At 40.4% G+C, this 22,759-nt stretch overlaps 1 pseudogene; it reads left to right on the forward strand.

Moving 5' to 3' along the window:
• The first annotated feature begins 6,358 nt into the window (after positions 1–6,358).
• LOC101421929 (aldose reductase-related protein 2-like) lies at positions 6,359–18,426 on the forward strand (annotated as a pseudogene).
• Positions 18,427–22,759: the final 4,333 nt, after the last annotated feature.

The raw sequence follows: 22,759 nt of genomic DNA on the forward strand, positions 1-22,759 counted from the left end.
TGTTTCATATCCCAGTTCTTCCAACACCTTTGTAGCCAATTCTTTGTATCAATTGTACAATGTTCAGGACTTAGGGTCAACCAAAATAGTGTCATATGATGTTCCAGGGCTCCTTTACCCAACAGAATCTTAGAACTAGCAAAAACTGGCAGAATCATCTTCCTCAGAATTCTGAAAAACAGAAAGTTTCAGTAACAAAGTGAGCTCTAAAACTAAGAAACACAGTTTAAAAGCAAAGGAGAAGCACTTGGTGCCCTTGCTGGACCCTCTCCCATCTCCTCCCTGGCATGGTGTGGACCTGGCCCTGTTCCAGAGGGAGCAGAGTAACCCCTTTGTTCAAACTGGGGTGTCTGTACGTTGGTGCCCGTTTATAAGGTGGCAGCTTCTTTCAATTAACCATTAAACTCATCTGTGGCTCATTTTCCCAGAATTTTTTCCTACATGCAGAAGCAGCTGAAAGTGCTATACCTAAATCATATCAAGTAGACTTTGTCAAAAACTATCTGAAAAGACAAAGCAGGACATTATATACTGATAAAGGGGTTAATACAACAATAAGATATAATCATTATAAACATATATGCACCTAATGGCAGAATGCAAAAATATATAAAGCAAATATTGACAGATTGCAAGGAAGAAATAGATGGTTCTACATTAATAGTAGGAGATTGCTAAAACAGACAAGAAACTAGTAAGGAAAAAGAAGGCTTGAGCAATATTATAAACAAACTATACAGACATATGTAGAACATTTCACCCAACAGCAGCAGAATATACATTCTACAGTGCACATGGATCCTTATTCAGGATAAACTATACATTAAATTATACAACATGTTTCAATAAAGTAAAAATATTGAAATCATGTAATATATTTTTTTTCTGCCCAGAATGGAATGAAGCTAGAAATCAATAACAGAGGGAGAATCCAAAAACTCATAAATATGTGGAAATTGAATAACACTTTCTTAACCAATGCATCAAAGAATAAATCCCAAAGGAAGGGAAGAAATCTCTTGAGGTAAATAAAAGTAAAGATACAACCTGGCAAAACTTATGGGATGCAGTAAAGGCAATGCTCAGAGGTAAATTTAAAGCTCTAAATGCTATCATTAAAAAAGGTGAAAGATATCAAATCAGAGACCTAACTTTACACCTGGAGGTACTAGAAAAACAATGAAACCCACAGCCAACAGAAGGAAGGAATAACATAGATTCGAGTGCAGAATAATTGCAGAGTATAAACAATCATTGATCAATGAAACCAAAAGTTGGTCCTTTGAAAAGATCAATAAAATCAACAAACCTTTAGCTAGAACAATAAAGAAAAAAAGAGAGAAGATGCAAATAACTAAAATCAGAAATGAAACTGCAGTTGTTAGTACTTACCCCACAGAAATAAAGAGGATTATAAGAGGATATTATGAACAACTATATACCAACCAATTAGGTGAGCCTAACTGAAATGAACAAATTCCTAAAAATGCATAAACTACCTACTCTGACACAAGAAGAAATAGGTAATTTCAACAGACATATAGCAAGTAAAAGTATTGAATCTGTAATCAATCCCTCCCAACAAAGAAACAAAAAATCAAATCCTCCCAACAAGAAAAGCCCAGGACAAGATGACTTCCCTGGTGAATTTTATCAAACATTCTAAAAAGAATTAGCACCAATCCTGCTCAAACTCTTCTAGAAAATTTGAAGAGGAAGGAATACTTCCTAAATCATTCCAAGGGCAGCATCATAGTAATACCAAAGCCAGATAAAGATAACACAAGAAAAGAAAATTACAGAACAACACCCTGCATGAATGTAGATGCAAAAATTGTTAACAAATACTAGTAAACTGAATCCAAGAATGCATAAAAAGAATTAAACACTATGATCAATTGGGATTTATTCTAGGAATACAAAGGTGGTTCAACATAACACAATGAATGAATGTAATATTGATGGCTGGAAAATGTGCTTATTAAAATTTCTTCACTTAAGCAGCTCTGAAAATTCTAATACATTAATTGAGCTGGTTTTCTGTTAATCTAATTTTAGAAGTTTACTCTTTGCACTTAATTCCTGGAAGGATAATAACCAGACCTTCTCAGTTTTGCTTACAGAAATAAGAAAGCATCTCAAAGCAAAACCAGACAAAATGGTGGAAATCTGTAACTTTTCTCAGAGGGAAAAAGCTTGATATCCTTGAGTGGCTGGCTGAGAAAGGTGCCATGAAGGCCTTGCACGAGCACAACAATATCTAAACTCTGTGTGTGTGGGGGGGAGGGTTGTTTATTTGTTTTAAATATATTTTTTATTTATTTTTAAAAGATACATAGATCACACAAAATGTTACATTAAAAAACATAGGAGGTTCCCATATGCCCCACTTCCCACATCAACAACTTCTTTCATTAGTGTGGTACATTCATTGCAATTGATGAAAACATTTTGAAGCACTGCTGCACAACATGGATTGTAGTTTACTTTGTAGTTTACACTCTCTCCCGGTCCACTCAGTGGGTTATGGCAGGATATATAATGTCCTGCATCTGTCCCTGCAACATCATTCAGAACAACTCCAAGTCCTGAAAATGCCTCCTTATCACACCTTCTTTTCCCTCTCCCTGCTTTCAGCTACTCCTGTGGCCAGTATCACCACATCAGTGATATAATTTCTTCCATTACTAGAGTCACATTAATTCTATAGTAGAATACCAGCAAGTCCACTCTAATCCATATTTTATTCCTCCATCCTGAGGACACTGGGGTAGCAATGCCCACTCCACCTCTCAATTGAGAGTGGGCTTTGACCCCATACAGATGGTGGATGGGACTCTCGTGCCTGCAGCTGTAGACTCTTTCGGTTCCTTGGTGTGGTGGTTGACCATCCTCACCTCCTTGTCAGCTGCCTTGGTTAAGTCCCATGAACTGGAGAGTAAGTGCTGCAATGCTGTTGAGGCTCAGGGCCCAGCTGGCACATGGGCAGCCCAGAGATTTAAGTCTCCTGGGCATATGCCAACCACCACCGGTTCAATAAAAGGATAGAAGAGGCATGTGTAGAGAAGTCACATCTGGGCCAACTCCATCACACTTGGGAGCACAAACTCCAAAATAGGGCCCACTGGCAAGGCACCAAACTCCAGACCCATCTGCCATTGAACTGTGGTTTATTAGCTACTGAAACCAAGGAAAACTAAGAACAGAAGGAAATATCCTTAACACGATAAAGGGCATGTATGAAAATTCCACCTCTAATACTGTATAGAATAGTGAAAGATCGAAATCTTTCCCCCTAAGATTAGGAAAAAGATGTGGATGTCCACTGTTTCACCATTATTCAACATTGTACTGTAAGTGTTAGCCAGAGAAATTAGGCAAGAAATAAAAATGAAAGACATACAAACTGGAAAGGAATAACTTAAACGTTCTCTATTTGCAGATGACATGACCCTACATAGAGAAAAGCTTTAAAAATCCACAATAAAGCTAAAAGAGATAAAAATGAATTTAGCAAAATGGCATGGTACAAGAGTAATATTTCTATGAAAGGGGACTTAGATGTGGGCAAGAACCAGCATTTGATTTACTATTGTTCATTTGACTAATTTGCACCTATAGACTGGTGGGTCTTGGAGGAGCTGAGCTCTTCCTGGCCCCTGGTAACCTGTAGTCTAGTTTCTGACTTTATGAATTTGCATATTCTAATTATTTCATGTAAGTGAAGTTATACAATGTTTGTCTTTTTGTGTTTGGCTTATTTCACTCAACATGATGTCTTCAGGATTCCTGCATTCATTCCTTTTTGTGACCAAACTCCTCAAGAATGAAGATGAACAAACATAACGGTGGAGTTTAACAACAGACCAAAGTAGATTCATTGTTATTGTAGTTATTATCTTGTGTTGACAGAAGAACTTGTAACATTGATATAGAGATAGTGGTAAGGGAAGGGAAGAACAGGTGGTACATTAGGCATTTTAAGGGCACTGGAATTGTTCTGCATGATATTGTAATGACAGACACATGACATTAAACATTTGTTAAAAACTATAAAACTGCACAGCACAAAGTGTAAACCATAATGTAAACTATAGACTTTGTTTAGTAGCAATGCTTCTACAGTTCATCAACTGTAACAAATGTAACACATTAATGTAAAAGGTTAATAATAGGGGACACTAGGAGTGTGTGAATGTGTGTGGGGTTATCTGGGAATTCACTACACTTTAGTGTAAATTTTCTGTAAATCTAAAACTTCTCTAAAAATAAAGTTTATTATAACTAAAAAAAGAAAAAAAGAAAAAGAAAGAAAGAACCTGTCTAGTTGGTTAACAGGCAATTTACACTCCTAGATAGGAAGAAGGATAGAGGAGAAAGTGAAGTTCAATTGTACAGCACTTAGATACAAATTAAAGTGGATGCATAGTTTCTTAGGAAAACAAAAATTGATACAACCCTGAAGTATCATTCTCCTAAAGCAATTCCTGTGTTTTGGACTACGGAGAACTTTGTGTGAGGTTCCATGTTTAAATTTCATGAACATAATCATGGGTCTGGAGTGACTTCCTGGTCAAGCCAGGGCAGGAAACTACAGCTTGCCCAAGCCTCCAGCTCCTCCCTCTGATGTCAGCACCAGGCGTTGATAACCAGAGCACAAGCCACTTCTCTGTTGACCCAGAACTGTTTCTGCACCAACCATCGTCACCTTTGTGGTGTTGAGAAATAAAAAAGCATAATCTGGCAGAAAAAATATTTAATAAGTCACTCCTGCCCCCACTTCTGTAAGTCGGCCCATGAGAACATGGCCTTGCAGAAGAATATCAAACAAATGACTCCTGCCCCCCGCTTATGTAAATCAGCCCACAAAAGCAAGGCCTTGTACCTGCATTCTGCTTCTATAACCCCGCTCGCAAAATTTCGCCTAGCAACCCGTTAGCCAATAAACAAAAGTCATTTTGATCCCACATAAAATCCTATATCAACCTATGAAAACTGAAAAACAGGGCTCAGAATTTGAAGGTTGACTCTGGGCCCGTGCATAATAAATCTGTTCTTCTGCCTCTTTGAGTACCATCTTGGGTTTCTTCTGCAGTTCAGAACTCCTGGCTTTGTTGCAACATTTGGTTTCTTGACCAGGAAACCCAACTGCGCTGGCCCTTTGAGTCTCGGGTTTGGGATTGGTGGGCGCAGCAGGCGGAGATCTCTACACACAAATGTGCGGCGCTACCTGTCCCCTTGACAGGGCCTCCCTTGGGGAAGGGATCCCTGTGGGCTGCGTCCTCTGACCCGGCCTGACTCAGTAGAGAGGTCCATTGAACAACATCAGAAGATGCTAGAAAGGTAAGGCCCTGGGGTTCTGAGTTCCAGTCAGGCCCAACTCTGGATGGAAGGGAAGACTGATCACCTCCAAAAATCTCAAGATTCAAGATTCCAGGATAGGGTAGCCCCTTGGGTAGGACTGTGTAACTTCTGAGTGATTGAGTGAGTGAATGAGGACTGCAGAGGCTTGCCTCTGCTGATCCAGCCTGTGGCTCCATGGCCTGCGCTACGGAGTCTGAGTGGGCCCCAATCTACACTCCATGGCTATATCATATGGCATAACGACTAATATGGACTCTACACGGACGCCTTAGCTAAAATGAGCCTAAGATCTTGGGAGAGATGTGGACAGGTGGGCATCTGAGTGGCCTCATGAGAGGTTCCCCTCCTTTGTTTGTCCTGTGACACCAGTTCAGGGATGGATCATCACAATCCAAACTCACAGTCTTAACTTGTATGTTAAAATTTTCAAAAAAGACTTTTCCGGGGATTATGGTGTCCATATGTCCCCCAGAGCTCTCTGTACTCTGTGCAAATTGGAGTAGCCTAAGTTTGGTGTTAACTAGCCCTCAGAGGGAACCCTAGAGGTAGCCAAGGTTTGTGCAGTTTGGCAGGCAGTCACTGGGACCCCCGGCCACCCCGGTCAGTTTCCCGACATCAATTCCTGGTTAAAAATTACCCAAGTCCCGCCCCCTTAGGTTCAATTCTGTGTTGAAAGGAAGGGCCGGAATAGGGTCCTAGTAACTCAAATGGCCTGACCTCGAAAACCTATTCTATAAAAATCTCTGGAAGAAAACCCACTACACCCGGCGTATGTTCCAGCAATTCCAGGACATCTCCCTGCCCTGGAGCCTCCACAAGCAAATCTCCCAGAAACTCCTCCACCTTCAGTCCCCCAGGCCCATCTGCCCCGAACCCCAAGGGGGATCCTGAAACCCCTCTGGCAAAAAAAACCTCCCTCATCCTTTTCGGAGAAGGCCTGGTAGTAAATCTGGCTTCCTACCCATGGAAAAATAATTATACTCTCCTTCAGCATATGAATAACTTCTTGCTGGCTAACAACAACAACAACAACAAAAAGTATATGCCAGCCACCCTGAACTCCAGAACAGGCCACTTCTTTGCCCAGATCAAACCCTATTCACAAACAGCAGCAGTTTTATCAGAAATGAAAAAAGGCTTGCTGGATATGCAGTCACCACGGCTAAACAAGTAGTAAAAGCAACTCCCCTACCTAAAAGGTAGTCTGCAAAGTAAGCGAAACTCTGGGCACTAATTCAAGCCCTACAACTGGCCACTGGGCAAATGGTAAACATTTATACTAATTCTAAGTATGCATTCGCTACTGTGCATATCCATAGAGCAATTTATAAGAAAAAGAAAATCCTAACTGCAGGAAAATAAAGAAAAAAATCCTTCAACTACTGGAGGCAGTCTGGACACCAAGCAGGGTCAATGTCATCCACTGTCTGGAACATCAGAAGGGAACGGATGCAGTTACTAAAGGAAATACACTAGCCGATGAAGCGGCTCGACAGGCAGCCAAGAAAGCCCTTAAAATGCAAGCCCTGCCACTGGTGCCTCACCTGTCCCTTTTAGGGTAACACATTAAAAAACTAAACTATACCTGGGAGAAACAGGAGTAGGCAAAGAGAAAAAAGAAAGCACCAAACCCCAGAGGAAAACTGGCTACTCCCAGATAGCCGAGTCTTCATCCCAAACGGTGATGCCTACACCCTTGTTCAGCAATACTACCAGCTCACCCACTTGGAAAAGACTGCTTTAAAAGCCCTGCTCAGAAAATACTACTACCTTACCCGGATAACCTTGTTCTGCACCACCATTAGCAGCCAATGCCAAACCTGCGCTAAAAACAACTCCTCCCAAGGTCCCCAGGCCCTGGCCGGCATCCAACACACAGGAACTGCCCATTTTGAAAACTTTAACAGTGGACTTTACAAAAATAAAACCAAGTTGAGAATATAAGTACTTACTACTACTAATATGCTCCTCCTGTGGCTGGGTCAAAGCCTTTCCCTCCTGCACTGAAAAGCAAGAAAAGTAACTAAGGCTTTGCTCCGAAAAATAGTTCACTGGCACAGGATACCTTTATCTATAAGCAGCAGCAATGGCCCAGCTTTCGTGGCAGCCATCATCCAAGGGCTAGCAAAATGTTAAGAATGAAGTGAAAACTCCACACAGCATATAGACCCCAGAGCTCAGGAAAAGTAAAGGTTACTCACCTTTTGAAATTCTGTTTAAACCACCACCCCCAGTTATTCAAACCTTCAAGGGAAATCTACTAGGAAAAACTGGCCAGGTCTCTACCCTCCAGCAGTTAAAAAAACGCTAGCCCAAATATACAAAACTGTCCTGCCTTGAGGTCCCATCCCATTAGGCCACCTAGTACACCCATACTTTCCCAGAAACCTAGTTTGGGTAAAAGACTAAAAGAAGGAACCCCTCCAGCCCACCTGGACAGGTCCACATACTGTTATCTTTGTAACCCCTACTGCTCTCAAAGTTTCAGGTATTGCCCCTTGGATTCACCATACTAAAGTTAAAAGGGCAGACTCCAGTGAAAAACTGGATGACTGGACAACTCACTCTGTACCTGACCGTTTCTTGAAAATCTGAATTGCTGGGAGCCACTGAGTTGCCATCACCTGACTAGATGAACTCCTGTTCCCTCTAATTCCTGTTCTTCTTCAAATTGCTCGGCTTGCTGTTTGGGACTGATCTAACAACTATAGCTTCCAGAGACTGGAATGTAGTTAAAAAAAGACTAATCTTAATAATGTACATGTGTTTTATAAAATGCTTTACTACCTTAAGTTGTTTTCACACTTAGCTCAAGTAATGCCCTATAAAAATTATAAGGACGTTAAAGGGGGGAATTGTTGAGAAATAAAAAGTATAACCTTGCAGAAAAAATATCTAATGAGTCACTCCTGCCCCCACTTCTGTAAGTCAGTCCATGAGAACATGGCCTTGCAGGAGAATATCAAATGAATGACTCCTGCCCCCCACTTCCGTAATTTAACAAACCCCTTCTACCTCCTGCTTCTGTAAATCAGCCTGCAAAAGCAAGGCCTTGCTCCTGCATTCTGCTTCTGTAACCCTGCTTGCAAAATTTCACCTAGCAACGCATTAGCCAATACACAAAAGTCATGCTGGTCCCACATAAAATCCTATATAAACCTATGAAAACTGAAAAATGGTGCTCAGAATTTGGAGATTGACTCTCCTCTGGGCCCGAGCATAATAAATCTGTTCCTCCACCTCTCTGAGAACCATCTTGGATTTCTTCTGCGGTTCAGAACTCCTAGCTTTGCTGCAACAGTGGAACTCAGAAACAAAGCCAAGTTGCCCATTGTAGGACTTGGCACCTGGACGATAAATAAGCCAGTGTTTGGACATTTGCTTCTTTCATGGGACTTCTGGTCATTTTCTCTTCTCAGTGTTCAGCTGGGAAAGCCCCAATGTCCTGAGGGTTTGTGGTAAGTGTGAACTCAGCCCTGGGGCCAGGAAGAGACTGCTGCAGTCCAGTGGAGGTTGCTTTTCTTTCTCAGGGCTCAAAGCTCAAAGATTGCTTTTTTTCTGGTGATAATGAGAGCTCACTAGCAAGTATCAAATTTCAAGTAACTGTTTTCCAGGAGGTTTCTCTAAATATTCTTTGGCTCTAGGATATTTAAAGGGTGTTAACATTTTACAAAGTCTTGAGTTTGCTGCTGAATGGGTAGCTGAGAGGAGGGGAAGGAAGAGAGCTCAAAGTCCTGTGTCCAGTTGCTACTGACAGTGTGGTCCTTGGACCAGCAGCCTCACTATCACCTGGGATATTTACTGGAAATGCAGAAATTCAGACCCAATGCCAGGCTTACTAAATTAGAACTGGCACTTTTAAAAGATCCCACAGGTGACTCCCATGCACATTGAAGTCCTAGAAGTCCTGCTACCAGGGAGGATGGCCCAAGAATGAGAAAAGAGTTTGAAATGGTAGTCAGGAGCTCAGTGTTCTGCCCTGCCTGTGCTAATGTCAGCTGGCACTTCCTACGCCTCAGTACTCAGTGAAGCAGATTCATGAGCCTCTTTTGGAATGGTTGAAAATGCTTTTCCATCATCTTCTGACTCTACCTTCTTTTCCTTTTCAGTTAATGATAGAACTAGCTATTGGGAGGAATTTTCTCATTCACTTTTCTCTTTTGTTCCTCACGGCTTATCTATGTTGATCCTGTCCTCTCTGGATCTCTACATCTTTGCTCCCCATCTTTTTCCAATCTGTTCCCCTAGAGTAGAGGGTAAAAATCCCTCTTTATCCCCAAATTGGCTCACTCTCAGGATGCAATCTTGGTCAGTCTGGATGAGAAACTGATTTGTTTCATTCAGTCACAGCTTCTCTTGCTTGAAGAGGGACCCAGGGGTGCTTCTGTGTTGCCAATAACCATCTATCTATTTCTTCCCCTGGACTCTGGTACAGCTGAAATTCTTTGGTTTGCATACTTCTCAGATGCATGTTATTTCACAATAAAAGATGTTAAAAGAGGTTTTGTGAAAGATCAATATTATGCTTTTTTAAGAAAATTGCTTGTCATGGCCAGGTTAGTCCAAAATGTGGTCTTTCTGATGCTTATGCAATCTTATTTCTCCTAGTTCTAAAACTATCATTACATAACAGCTCACAACTGCTGAGCCTGTATGCCATGATCTATGCTAAAAACTTGATATTCACTGTTGCCTTTAACACTATGACCTCATGAGGCAAAAACTCTTCCCAACTTGTGGACAAGGTTCAGATATATTAAGTAAACTGCCCAAGGCCACATACCTGGTAAGTGGTAGAGTCTGGATTTATGCTGTACTGATCACTTTCCTGATACTTATCACCCTTTGGAGAACTTTTCTGAAAATTGTTCTGGGTTATCTCAGAATCAGTTATCAGCCTGATCTTTAGAATGGGTTCCAGTAGGAGCCATCAGTCACTTGCATACATCTGAAGACATTCTGGGGCTCACTTGGATTAGAAGGGAATTGGCTCTTAGTTTGGATAGGATTTGAGGCCATAATCGCAAAGCTAGTCTATATTGAAGCATTTATTCCTTTCTCTTTTGAAATATAGTCCAAAGTGTGTTTTCCTTCCAGATGTTCCCTGGAAAATGGGACTCCAGGAAAGCCTTGGAGAGGCTGGGCCATGTAGTAGACTCTGTTGGAGGGCGATAAGAGCCATGTGCTATTTTCCTTCTTCTCCTTGTGTCTCCACCAGGCAAAGTCAAAAAGACTGAAGGTAGCAATTGACATAGGATATCACCACACTGATGGTATCTTTGCCTACCAGAATGAGCACAAGGTTGGGGAAGCCATCAAGAGAAGATTCAAGAAAAGACTGTTAAGCGGGAGCACCTCTTCACTGTTAGCAAGGTACGTGTAACTCATTTGGTGGGAAGATTAAACTTCAAAGCAGGCTGAAGTAAGTGCATAGATTTGGTTGGCAACAAGAATTCTGCCAGCCTTTTCTATTAGCAAACAAGTTACATCCCTAGCCCTCTTCATCTAGGCCTTTGCTTGGATACTAACATAAACACACTCTAGACCAGCATTGGTATGCAGAGATGCTGCTTCTGATCCACCCTTAAGTTGATCTTCCCATGGTGGGGATGGTGCCACTGAGCATGGTAATGTTGGATTTATTTGCTTACTGGCTGTCAAAGGCTAAATGTACAATTAAGAATTGAACTTTGTCCTCAGGGCCCTTTTAAATTGAGGATTGCCTGCCATCTTCATGACTATTGTTAAAGGTTTGCAATAATTAACAAGCTGTACCCCAGTTTCGCCTGATATGCATTGGGAAAAGGTAAACCCCCTCCCGGTGTGGCACTTTCTCACAGGTTAAACAAAGGAACCCGGTAGAGACAGGACTAAAAGGAGATAGAGATCTTCACCATTTGCATATCAGAGGGAGATAGAGATCTTTACTACCTCTACCTGCATATCAGAGCAAGACAGAGACTGGAACCTTCACTATTTACAAACCCTTTAAAACATTAAGAATCAAAAGAAACATTTGTTCCTGCAGCATTCCAAGAAACCATAAACTCCCTCAACCCCCTCCCACTATCATTTTCCCGCTTAGGAAAGTTCTGTATAAATTCAAGTGCCCCCCTTCCAGGAGTGGGCTGAAGTCTCTCTTCAGACCCCCTTCATTGGGGGAGCTTCTCAATAAATTCTTTGCTTATGGTCAATCAGTCTCTGTCCCAATAAGAGTCATATTTTCTCCAACAACTACTTTTTACCACTGTGGTCTGAAAGGCTGTGGCTCCAAGATAGTCAGCCAAGGACTATTTTGGAAACCTGTAGGAACATTTTTTAAAAAATTGTCCCCTGTGAATTGCACATTATTTCAGTAGAGTAAAAGGTAAGTCTGGTTAAAGTCATCATTTGGGCCTGATAGGCTTGGAGACATGGGATTGCAGAAAGAGGGCCATCTGTACCCAAACCTAAGAGTGCTTGAATTTTAAAAGTTAGACTCAATTCTTGACCTCCAAGAGCCTATGTCCAAGGAGGGGAATACCATGGGTACACAAATATTGAATCAGTGGTCAAAATGCTGAATGATGTAAGAGATAGATAACTGCTAGGAGAACTAAGAAAATAAATTGTCCTCACCACTTAAGAAATGTCAATGACTTGCTGAGACCTGAGTGCCTTGCATACCTGAATTGTTGTATAAGTTGAGAGAGGTTCAATTATTTGCATATAGAAAGGCCAGGACTCAGGAATGATTTCGAGAAGGAAAAATGGTTTATTGACGGCCTGCTGGACTCTGGAGCTTTCTGTTTCAAACCAGAGCCTCGGAACAAGATTTTCAAGTTCCTTTTATACAGGGTGGGGAGTCAAATGGTGCTTTTATCAAAGAAAACTACTTTCTTTGTTAGTTAAGCCTTTGCCTGAGTACCAGATAGGTTTTGAATTAACATATTGCCCACATCTCAAGTGAGCTTGAATTAGCATTTTGCCCACATTCCGTCTGGATGCCACCTTGAATACACATTTAGTCTTACATCCTTTCTGAACATTCAAAGCCCATATCACTTAACTGGATTTCTAGAGACTAGGCACACTTGGATATAGAATTAGATGATTCTGAATTTATGCACAGGCTATATTTTATTTCCCCTTTGAGGCCTAGTCCAAGTTCTCTTAAGTTTCGGCACCACCACCATCAGAGTTTCCCTGGACTGACTGGTATGTATATAGAGTTTGTATTGCTAAATGGCCTCCCGGGACTGGAGTCATTGCCATGGTCACCAAGGGCAGGACTGCAGCTTCCCACCGTCCCACACCCACAAGTAAGGACAGACAGTTTAGGTTATCTCTGAAGAGACAAAGAGCCTCCCACCCATAGCCCACATCAGAATCATATGTCTTTAACATTTTTATATATAGCCTGTCCCCATGTTAGACCAGATTGTAAATAAAGTCTCAGGGAGAATGTGCACTTTTTCCCCTAACACCTCATCTGTCCCCAGGTTAGACCAGGTTGTAAATCAAGTAGCAGGGAGAATGCATACTTTCTTTCCTAACACCTCATCATTGCCCTCCTGGCAGTTATGGGCCACTTTCTTTGAGGGAGCCCTTGTGAAGGAAGCCTGCAAGAAGACCCTCAAGGATCTGAAACTGGACTGCCTGGACATCTATCTTATTCACTTTCCACAGGGATTGCAGGTTTGTGGTACTCCCTGTCCCAGTGTCTAGTTCCTAAGCATATGTGAGAATACAGAGTGCCAGGGCTCTGGAGGCACTGAAGCAAGAGGTCTCCCATTCATAACAGTGAATTGCAGGTCTTCAGGAGGAGACAGTGGGGCAGGGACACAATGGCCTGGATGGGAGGACGATACCACCTGCTTAGATGGCCACGTGCCTGGGCTTTCTCTGTTATGTCTGAGAGATATCCTGATTTCTGGTAGCCTGTAAAAGCTACAGCTGCTTTGTACTGATTCCATGTCAAGGACTCCCTCTCTCCCAAACCCCACCCCCCCCAAGACAAAGAATTCTTGGGAAACTTAATTGACACAACTCAGAGCTCAACTCTCCTGCTAACAAAGGCAAACCCTGGGAATGGCAGTGAGATGAACCCAAGTGTGTTTAAGCTGGAATGAAGCCAATCCTCTTTGACAAAACCCTGCTCATTGCCTGGGGTTCCACTCCTAAGTGGTCCTAAAAGTCAGGAGGGAACAGGAATGCTCAACTTTCTTACCTTGGGACCCTGCTAAAGTGAGGATTGCCTAACACCTTCATGCCAGGCTTCCTGAGGCTGCAGAATATTAATAGAAATGTAACAATAGCTCTTCCAGAAAACCACACCCTAGAAAACAAGCCTTCATCAGGTTGTCCTGAAAATAAATTTGTCCCCAAATTCTGGGTATAGAAGGTTACTGCCCATGGTGATAATGATGGATTTTGAAACTCAAATTAATCCAGCAGTTTCTAAAATATAATGATTTATATACTATAGTAGACTGCCTTAGAAATTTTATTTAAACTCATTCTTTTTTAAAAATCATTTATTTTATTTATTTCTCTCCCCTTCCCACCCATTGTCTGCTCTTTGTCCATTCACTGTGTGTTCTGTGTCCACTTGCATTCTTGTCATGTAGCACTGGGAAACTGTCACTTTTTTTTGTTGCATCATCTTGCTGCATCAGCTCTCTGTGTGTGCAGTGCTACTCTTGGGCGGGCTGTGCTTTTTTCGCACCGGGTGGCTCTCCTTGCAGGGCACACTCCTTACACATGGGACACTTCTATGTGGGGGACACCCCTGCATGGCACAGCACTCCTTGCATGCGGCAGCACGGTGCGTAGGCCAGCTCACCACATAGGTCAGGAGGCCCTGGGTATTGAACCCCGGACCCTCCATATGGTAGGCAGATGCTCAATTAGTTCAGCCACAACTGCTTCCCTAAACTCATATTCTTAAAGTTTATGCTCCGGATCTTGAAAACTGAAAGGCAGATGTGGGAGTTTAGCATGAGTCAAGACCCTGAACCTCATTTAACAGAATTTAAGTGTCCAGATGCAGATTCCAGTTTAAGCTTTTTGTTTTCATTTATAGCATGGACCAGTACCCTAAAGATGACAAAGGCAATATTATCCCCAATAAAGCAACATTTTTGGATGCCTGAGAGGTAGGTTCCAGCTTCTTCTAATGTGCTGAGATTAAAAACTTTCCTTCAGTCATCCAGGGGATTCCACACTGGTGTGAAAGAGCTCACATAACTTACGCTGTTTAATTTCAATACCACCATGATCTAGTACTTTTAGTTCCTTCGAAATTACCTTACGCTTTGGTACTGTCTAGCAATATTTAAGTTCCCAAAAGCTAAGACTGAATACCCAAATGAGAATGGAAATATAGTGTACCCCAGTCTGGAGGATACACTTGCTTTTCTCAAATCAGGTGTGAGGCAGTTGGATCAGGTAGTGGCCTGGGTTTGCATGTTAAATTAGTTGAAGAACCTGGAAAAAGTTATGTAACTCCTGTTAGTCTAGATTTCTTCATCTTAAAAAAAAAAAAAGCATATCTTGTAATATATACTAATAACTCACATCTTTTTCACGGGTAAAGATTAAGATAGCCAATAATTAAGCACAAGAACGTCAGTCATAAACCTCACTTAATCACCACTACCTGACAAGGCAGGTACTGTTAGTATCACCGTTACAAAGGGGGAGAATGAGACCTGGAGAGGTTGACTTGTCTTGTCATACAGTAAATGTGAGCAGAGCTGGGACTGACCCAGGTCCATCTGTCTTCAGAGTCCAGCCTCTAAAGCTGCTAGTGCAGGGCTTGGTCCCCAGGGAATACGCATGTAAACCTTCAAGGAAAATGAGTGTCCTTCCTCTCAAATCAAACAATGCCCTGTTTCACATACTCATATTCAAAATTGAAGTGCAAAATGAATTTTTTCTCCTAACTTTTTTCATAATTCATTGAATTCTGCTAAAAATGAGAAAGCAAAGTGAATAAGCAAATTGAAAATTTGCCTTTTAGCAGCAGAAAGGGTGTTGAAATGAAGTAGAGAGAAAACTATCTGGGTTTATACAGGTAGGACTTAAAAGCCATCCAAAGGCTCTCTGAGTTGTACAGAAATAGAAAAAATGAGTAAAACAAAAACACCAGTCAAAATAAAGAGCCCTCTTCAGTACTACCATTGGCTTTCCTGGGCAAGGAATGTTATTTTATAGTTAGGTACTATCAGTCAAAATTAGCAATTTGAGAAAAGGAATGATTTATGCAATCAAAATCCATCCAAACTATAAAATATTTGAAATACATACCATGTGAAGAGATATAAAAAGAATAAATAAAATACAGGAAAATCTCCTGATGACATCAATTTGTCATGTGTGTCTGCTACTCTCTTCACATAATTAAACATAAATTTATGGTAAAACATGACAGAACATTTGTAATAAGATGTGAACTTACACATAACCCAGGGAACACCTAGACAGGGGACTCAAATTATAAATTGAAAAATGGTTTGTTTGTTTTGTTTTTAATATATTTACGTTTTCTTTTTGCCTTGATGACCACATGAGCCATTATCAGGCTTCATAATCTTAGAAACTTGATTGATATATTCAGTAAAAGAAATTTATTAAGCCTGAATCTTCAAGCAAAGATATGACTTTCTCCTTGCTAGTGACAAAATTGTAGCTGTGAAAAAGAAAATTTGTATTTTGGTACTTAACTGTAGTAAAAGAGCAACATTGATTTTCCTGTCACAAATAGCTTCCTGTTAGAGAAACTCTTCAGGTTTGATGGTTTAATGAGCACTATGGTAGTTTATAGCACAGACTCAAGTTAATGAGTGTCTTATTTCTGTGTGTGGAAAATGGCTGCAATATCCACAACACCCTAAAATTTCAGCAGAATAACTCTTTACATTAAACTTGATAAGATGGCTTCAGTTAGTTATATAATCTTGGTAAAACATGACCTTTTCAATATCTTAGGGATTATTTCTTCATAAGATGTGGATATAGCATATCTCTAATATTTGTTCCAAAAGATTTTTTGCCCTAGCTCTTCTGATGGTATTCAATGTGCAATCACGTCATAGTTCTCTGCAAAAAAGTACCCTGATTTCCTCAGAGCTAAGACCCTGAGAAATTTGATGAATTTGAGAATGTCTGCTAAATAAAATACTTTACAAGCTTCAGAAGATATTGATGTTCAAGGACAGAAAGTCTGAGATGAAATAGGCAGAATTGAGCATGTCAGCAGTGTGCGTTTCTGTGGGCCCACAACTAGTCCAACAGAAACCTCTTTGACCATTCTGAAGCAGAAAGAAGACAAAAAAATTGTAAAGGATTCAAGATATACACCCAACTGACCTATCTATGATACACAAAGCCTTTTATATTATCTCATTGTCATATATCATATGACTGTATCAATTGTAAACTCTTGTCCAGTTTGAAGACATTTACCATCTACATAAAAGTTCTCAACTTTGGCTTTATTTTAAGATCAACTGGGAAGTTTTAAGAATACCAATACCCAGGCCACATCCTGGACCACTTCAATAAAATTCTCTTGGGGTGGAACACAGGCATGGGTATTTTTTAAAGCCCTCAGGTGGTTCGAAAGTGCAGATGAGTTTGAAAATACTTCAGTGCTTGTCCCTGCCTTTGCACTGGATGTCCTCCCTCATATCCTTGGTTTTTTTCTTCTTTCCACAAGATGTTTTTCAAGGCCCTTATCAAACGTCATCCATGCAACCTCCCCTAACAATGGCAGCCTGGTTTAATCTTTCTTTTCTGTGACTGCCCTGAATCTCAGTGCTATGCCACTGCCAAACTGTATGAGACAGCCTCAGACTCAAGGCTAATTGTATTACAGAAAGGATACCCAGCATTTCAAGTGAATGTTACAGTTCTTGAAAGAACAATTTGTACGCTTTTATCTCTACAATTTTGGGTGGGATCTGGACATGTAACAAATGAATAATTAGTGCATATTTATTTGGGGCTGTTGTGAACGTATATGATGTCTTTGGGTAAATTAGAAAAACTGTGCAAAAAAAATTTTTTTATAAGTTATTCTCCTTCTGGATGTCACATTTTCTACACTAAAGGATAAAGATTCTAAGTGGGAAGTGGGCCAGATCACAACTGTATACAACCCCTTGACTAGGTGCCCTTGCTAGGCATGATCTACATGACTTCACCCAGGAGCCCTGATATTACTGCAAACCAAAGTATGGTTGGTGTGGGAGAGAGTGACCCAAGACCCAGAGAAGGGATGCTTCTCCTTATACTGAACCCTCTTCCGGGACTGACTGAGGTCTCACGTATGGGTGAGGAGGGACAAGAAACTAAGACATTCTTAGTTTCTTTGAGCTGTACAAGGGGAGTGGGACTGGATCCATCCCTGGATGGGCTATGTCTGGCTGGATTGAAATTTCCTTAGAGTGTTTTAGCTCACCCTCGTGTGGCAAATCCTTTAACAGATCTTCTTGCCCAGAGAAGACTAAGTCAAGCCAGGGTCCTTATAGTCCCTTTCTACTGCCTGACAGGTGTTCCATTTTGTGACAGGTGATGGAGAAGCTGGTGGATGAGGGGCTGGTGAAAGCCATTGGGATCTCCAACTTCAACCACTTTCAGATTGAAAGGCTCTTGAGCAAACCTGGACTGAAACATAAACCCGTGACCAACCAGGTAAATTCTGTTCAGTAAAAGGGTACGGGTAATCTTACCCTGTTTCTTCTAAAATAATTAGAAGCCAGTGTAATGTTATGTATTGAGACTCTTCTCAGGGCAAAATTGCTTTGAGGAGGTGTGAGACAGGTTTCAGGTTCTGCCTTGCAGTATGCCTTATTTGACCTTAATTTAGATGTTTGGGTATGTGCTCTGTGTGTGTGTTTGTGGGTGTGTGTGTGTGTAAGCACATAGGCCAAATTTGTTAGTGATGGGGGATTGTTTGCTTTTGCAGACCGAGTGTCACCCCTACCTCACGCAAGAGAAACTGATCCAGTACTGCCATTCTAAGGGCATTGCAATCATGCCTACAGCCCCCTGGGTTTTCCAGGTAGACCTTGGTGAGCTTTCTGGGGGCCCTTCACTTGATGCTCTTAAAACAATACTTGATTAATTTTGTTGGATAAATTAATGTTGGTATAAGACTCTAAGCCAGTGGAAATAAAATTGTGTTTAAGACAACATGTTAGGCACACCGAAATCAGATTACAGTGGGGGGAAATGGGATTTTTTTTTTTAGCGACATGACTGGCTCTCTGGGAAGACTCAGATTCAGCCACTCAGAGTTGGGCCAATCTTTTCAAAAGGCCAAGCTTGTTGTTTGCTTTTGTTTTTAGGAAGTACCAGGGTCTGAACTCAGGATCTCCCATGTGGGAAGTAGGAGCTCAACTGCTTGAGCTACACTGGTTCCCCCACTGGAAGATTCTGAGCAGAGGAGTGGCATGATTCTGACTTGTGTTTTCATTGACTGTGTGTTGAGAGATTACAGGGGGACTATTGCAATAACCTAGGGAAGAGATGACCATTACCTAGACCTGCCTATAATGGTTTAGGAGATGAAGAATGAACAGATTCTAGATATCTTTAAAAATTAGCGCCAATTGAATTTGCTAACAAACTAAATGCCAGGGAAAGAAAGAAATCCAAGATGGCTACAAGCTCATTTTGTTTTTCCTGAGCAACACAAGAATGGAGTTACCATTTGGGGGAAGAAATCAGAAATTTGGTTTGAGACATTTTTATGATGCTATTAGACAAATAATTAGAGATGTCAAAAAGGCAGTTAGATATCAGTGTGAAGCTAGGAGGAAAGGTTGGGCTAAGAGATAAAAATGTGGGAGTCAAGAACTATGAATGGTATTTAAAGATCAAGTTTGGATAAACAGATATCCAGAAATAAGTTTCCAAAGAATAGTAAAGTTAGACAATGCCTTCCTAGAATAGACTTTCTTTGTTAGTTGTAGGATTTATTTTTAATCAGATGGCTCTTAAAAGAAGTAGAGATATGTTTATCTTATGTTATTTAAATCTTTAATTAGCATCTAAGGAGCATTCTTCATTCTTGCTAGGAAATCATTCTAAATGATCTCTTTTTCATCAATACTTTCTACCTCCTTCATGATGTATCTGGTTTCAAATAACTATATCAAATTATTTGTCTTTGGGAATGTGATTTTTGGCATTTGTGACTGTTAGCTTCCCAACTCAATGACAATTTGAGTTTCTTCCACTGTTTTTATAGCCAAAGCATGATTGCTCAATTTTTAAGAAGTGTTTCACTATCTAATGCATTGCTTTCTTGTCATGATATTCCATATCCAACCTGACCACTCCCAGCATCATATGATGGCCTTTCCCCTCCTTCCAGTTGCTTGCTTGAATGGTAGGACAACAATGTCGCAGCCATTTAGGATGAAAAGGAATGGTAATCATAAACGGTGACCCTCCCCAAACTATACAGATTCTCCCCTTATGAGTATGATTTCTAGTGGAGGCCATAGAGAGGGTAGACTCAAGAGTGAGTCTACCTGGTTTCAGATCCTAGCTCTACCACTTATTCACAAGCTTTGTGACCTTGGGTAATAACTTAAGTTTCCAAGTTGGCTTCTTGGTCTACAAAATAGGGATGATGGTACTAGATAAAGCTATTGTATATTGAGTGTTAGCTTACATGGTCCAAGCATTCGAAGACCTTTCCTTACATCACTTAAAATTCAAAACAATCACTTATGATCTGTTCTATTATTATTCCTCACATCTTAGTGATGTGAGAAACAATTGCAATAATACGTGTAAGGTACCTAGCATAGCGCTTGACACCAGACTTATTATTAGCTATTATTACAAGTTTATTCTGGTACCCTGGTTCACTGCTTGTCTGTCCTTCTTCCTAGCACACCCCTCAGATCTGTTTGAGGAAAGGTCAAGATGTGGTTTCTTCTTGTGCTCTCAAAGAATTGTCGGGGAAGAGGCTGAGAGAACATGAAGATTGTCGAGAGAGAGAAGAATGCCCTTTTAAAGGAGTCTTTTCTTTCATGGAACATTGTTTTTTTACACTTGTTTTCTCTGCAAAGTCTCTCATTTGGAAGATTATCCATTCAACACAGAATATTGAAGCTGAATCTCCAGATTTGACTATCCAGTGGATTCTCTCTCTTCTCTTTACTAATATGTACCTCCATCTACCTTTATCCAGTTTTAGCTAGGTTTTTCTGAATCATACTGAATGTAGGCATGTTGTATGTTAGAATCTAGTATCTAAGCCTGTATGTTCAACCAAATGCAGCATCTAATCATCAGCAGATAAGATTCAGAAAAAAAAATGGAAGATTTTTTTCACTTATTTAGTCATTTGTTAATTAAATACTGGGAATTCTGCTTACCGAGAATACAGATATAATAAAGAAAAAAGAATAATAAGAGAAATCAACATTTACTGAGAGTTAACTATGCACCAGCATTATTGGATGTGCTCTTCATAGGTGTTACCTCATTGACTCACTGCAACAACCCCTTTCACATAGGTACTTTTACTACTGACACTTTACAGAGGAGGAAACAGGGTGCCAAGTAACTTGCTAGAGGCTGGGTATGGGAGAGCTCAAGTTCATTAGTCATTTTCTCTCTTCCCTATCTCCTCTTGGCACCTTCACTCATTGCTTCCCTTCATTCTTTCTCTTTCTCACTCTCTCTCGCACTCTGCCTTTAATATGCCATTATTCCCAAAGAGTGGACACCAGGGGTAGCAGGGCCTGTAAGATGCATGAAGGAACTGCTGTTCATTAGGGGAATGAGCAGGGGTTACCAGGGGTCCATAAGCTTGAATTGAAATTCAAAACAACATTATTCTTCTGGGGATGTTTGGTGTACGTGTGATATATTTATTAAATAATCTCAGTATAGTGTGGACTCAGTAAGGGGTTCATGGTTTTCCCTTGATTGGCAAAGGGATCTGTGGAAGAAAAAAGGTTAAGAACCCCTGGCATAGAGTATCCCCAAGAGTGGGATACCATACACAAAAATAACTCTGAATGGACCAAAGACCTATGTCTAAGAACAAAATCTATAAAACTCCTAGAAGAAAGAGGGAAATATCTTCATGACCTTATGTTAGGCAATGTTTTTTTAGACTTTATACCAATAGCATGAGCAATAAGATAAAAAATAGATAAATGAGACTTCATCAAGCTAAAAACTTTGCTGCATCAAAAGACTATCAAAGACATCAAAAAGACAACCTACAGAATGGGAGAAAATACTTGGAAACCATTTATCTGATAAAGATTTAATATGAAGAATATATAAAGAACTCTTACAACTCAACAACAAAAAGACAACCCAACTAAGAAATGAGCAAAGTACTTGAACAGATATTTCTTCAGTGAAGATATATATTTGGCCAAAAGGCACAATGAAAAAATTATCGTCATCACTCACCATCAGGGAAATGCAAATCAAAACTACAATGAGATACCATTTCACATCCACTCAAATGGCTCCTATTAAAAAAATGGAAAATAACAAGTGTTGGAGAGGATATGAAGAAATAGGAACACTCATACATTGCTGGTGGGAATATAAAATTGGTGCAACCACTGCGGATAACAGTTTGGCTATTCCTTAGAATGTAAAATATATAATAGAATTAAAATATGATCCAAAAATCTCACTTCTAGGTTTATATGCAAAGGAATGAAAGCTGGGATTTGAACAGATATATGCACACCAATGTTCATAGTGGCATTTTTCACCATTGCCACAAAGTGGAACCAACCCAACTGTCCATCAACAGATGAATGGAAAAACAAAATGTTTTTTGGAATATTATTTGGTTGTAAAAAGAAATGATGTTTTTATGCATGTGACAACATGAATGAACCTTGAAGACATAATGTTGAGTGAAATAAGTTTGAGACAAAAGACAAATATTGTATGATCTCACAGATATGAAATAATTAGAATATGCAAATTCCTAAAGTCAGAAACTAGAATACACGCTACCAGGGGCCTGGTGGAGGTGGGGAATAGGAAGTTAATGCTTAATTATTATGGAGTTTCTATTTGGAGTGAGATGGTGATGGTGGCAAAACATTGTGAAAGTAATTAACACTGAATTTTACAACTGAAAGTGGATAAAACTTGACATTTTAGTTTGTTACATATTCTGCCAGAATAAGGTGTTTTTAAAAACACCTAGTGGCATCACCAGTAGTGATGCCACTAGAAAAAGACCTTGAATAAAAGAGGGAAATGGTAAAGACAAATGAGTTTACATGGCTAAAAGACTTCAAAATGGGGAAGTGGACTTGGCCCAGTGGTTAGGGCGTCCGTCTACCACATGGGAGGTCCGCGGTTCAAACCCAGGGCCTCCTTGACCCGTGTGGCCCATGTGCAGTGT

The sequence above is a fragment of the Dasypus novemcinctus genome, chromosome 5, assembly GCF_030445035.2.
Source record: "Dasypus novemcinctus isolate mDasNov1 chromosome 5, mDasNov1.1.hap2, whole genome shotgun sequence".
In the NCBI taxonomy this organism is placed as follows: domain Eukaryota; kingdom Metazoa; phylum Chordata; class Mammalia; order Cingulata; family Dasypodidae; genus Dasypus; species Dasypus novemcinctus.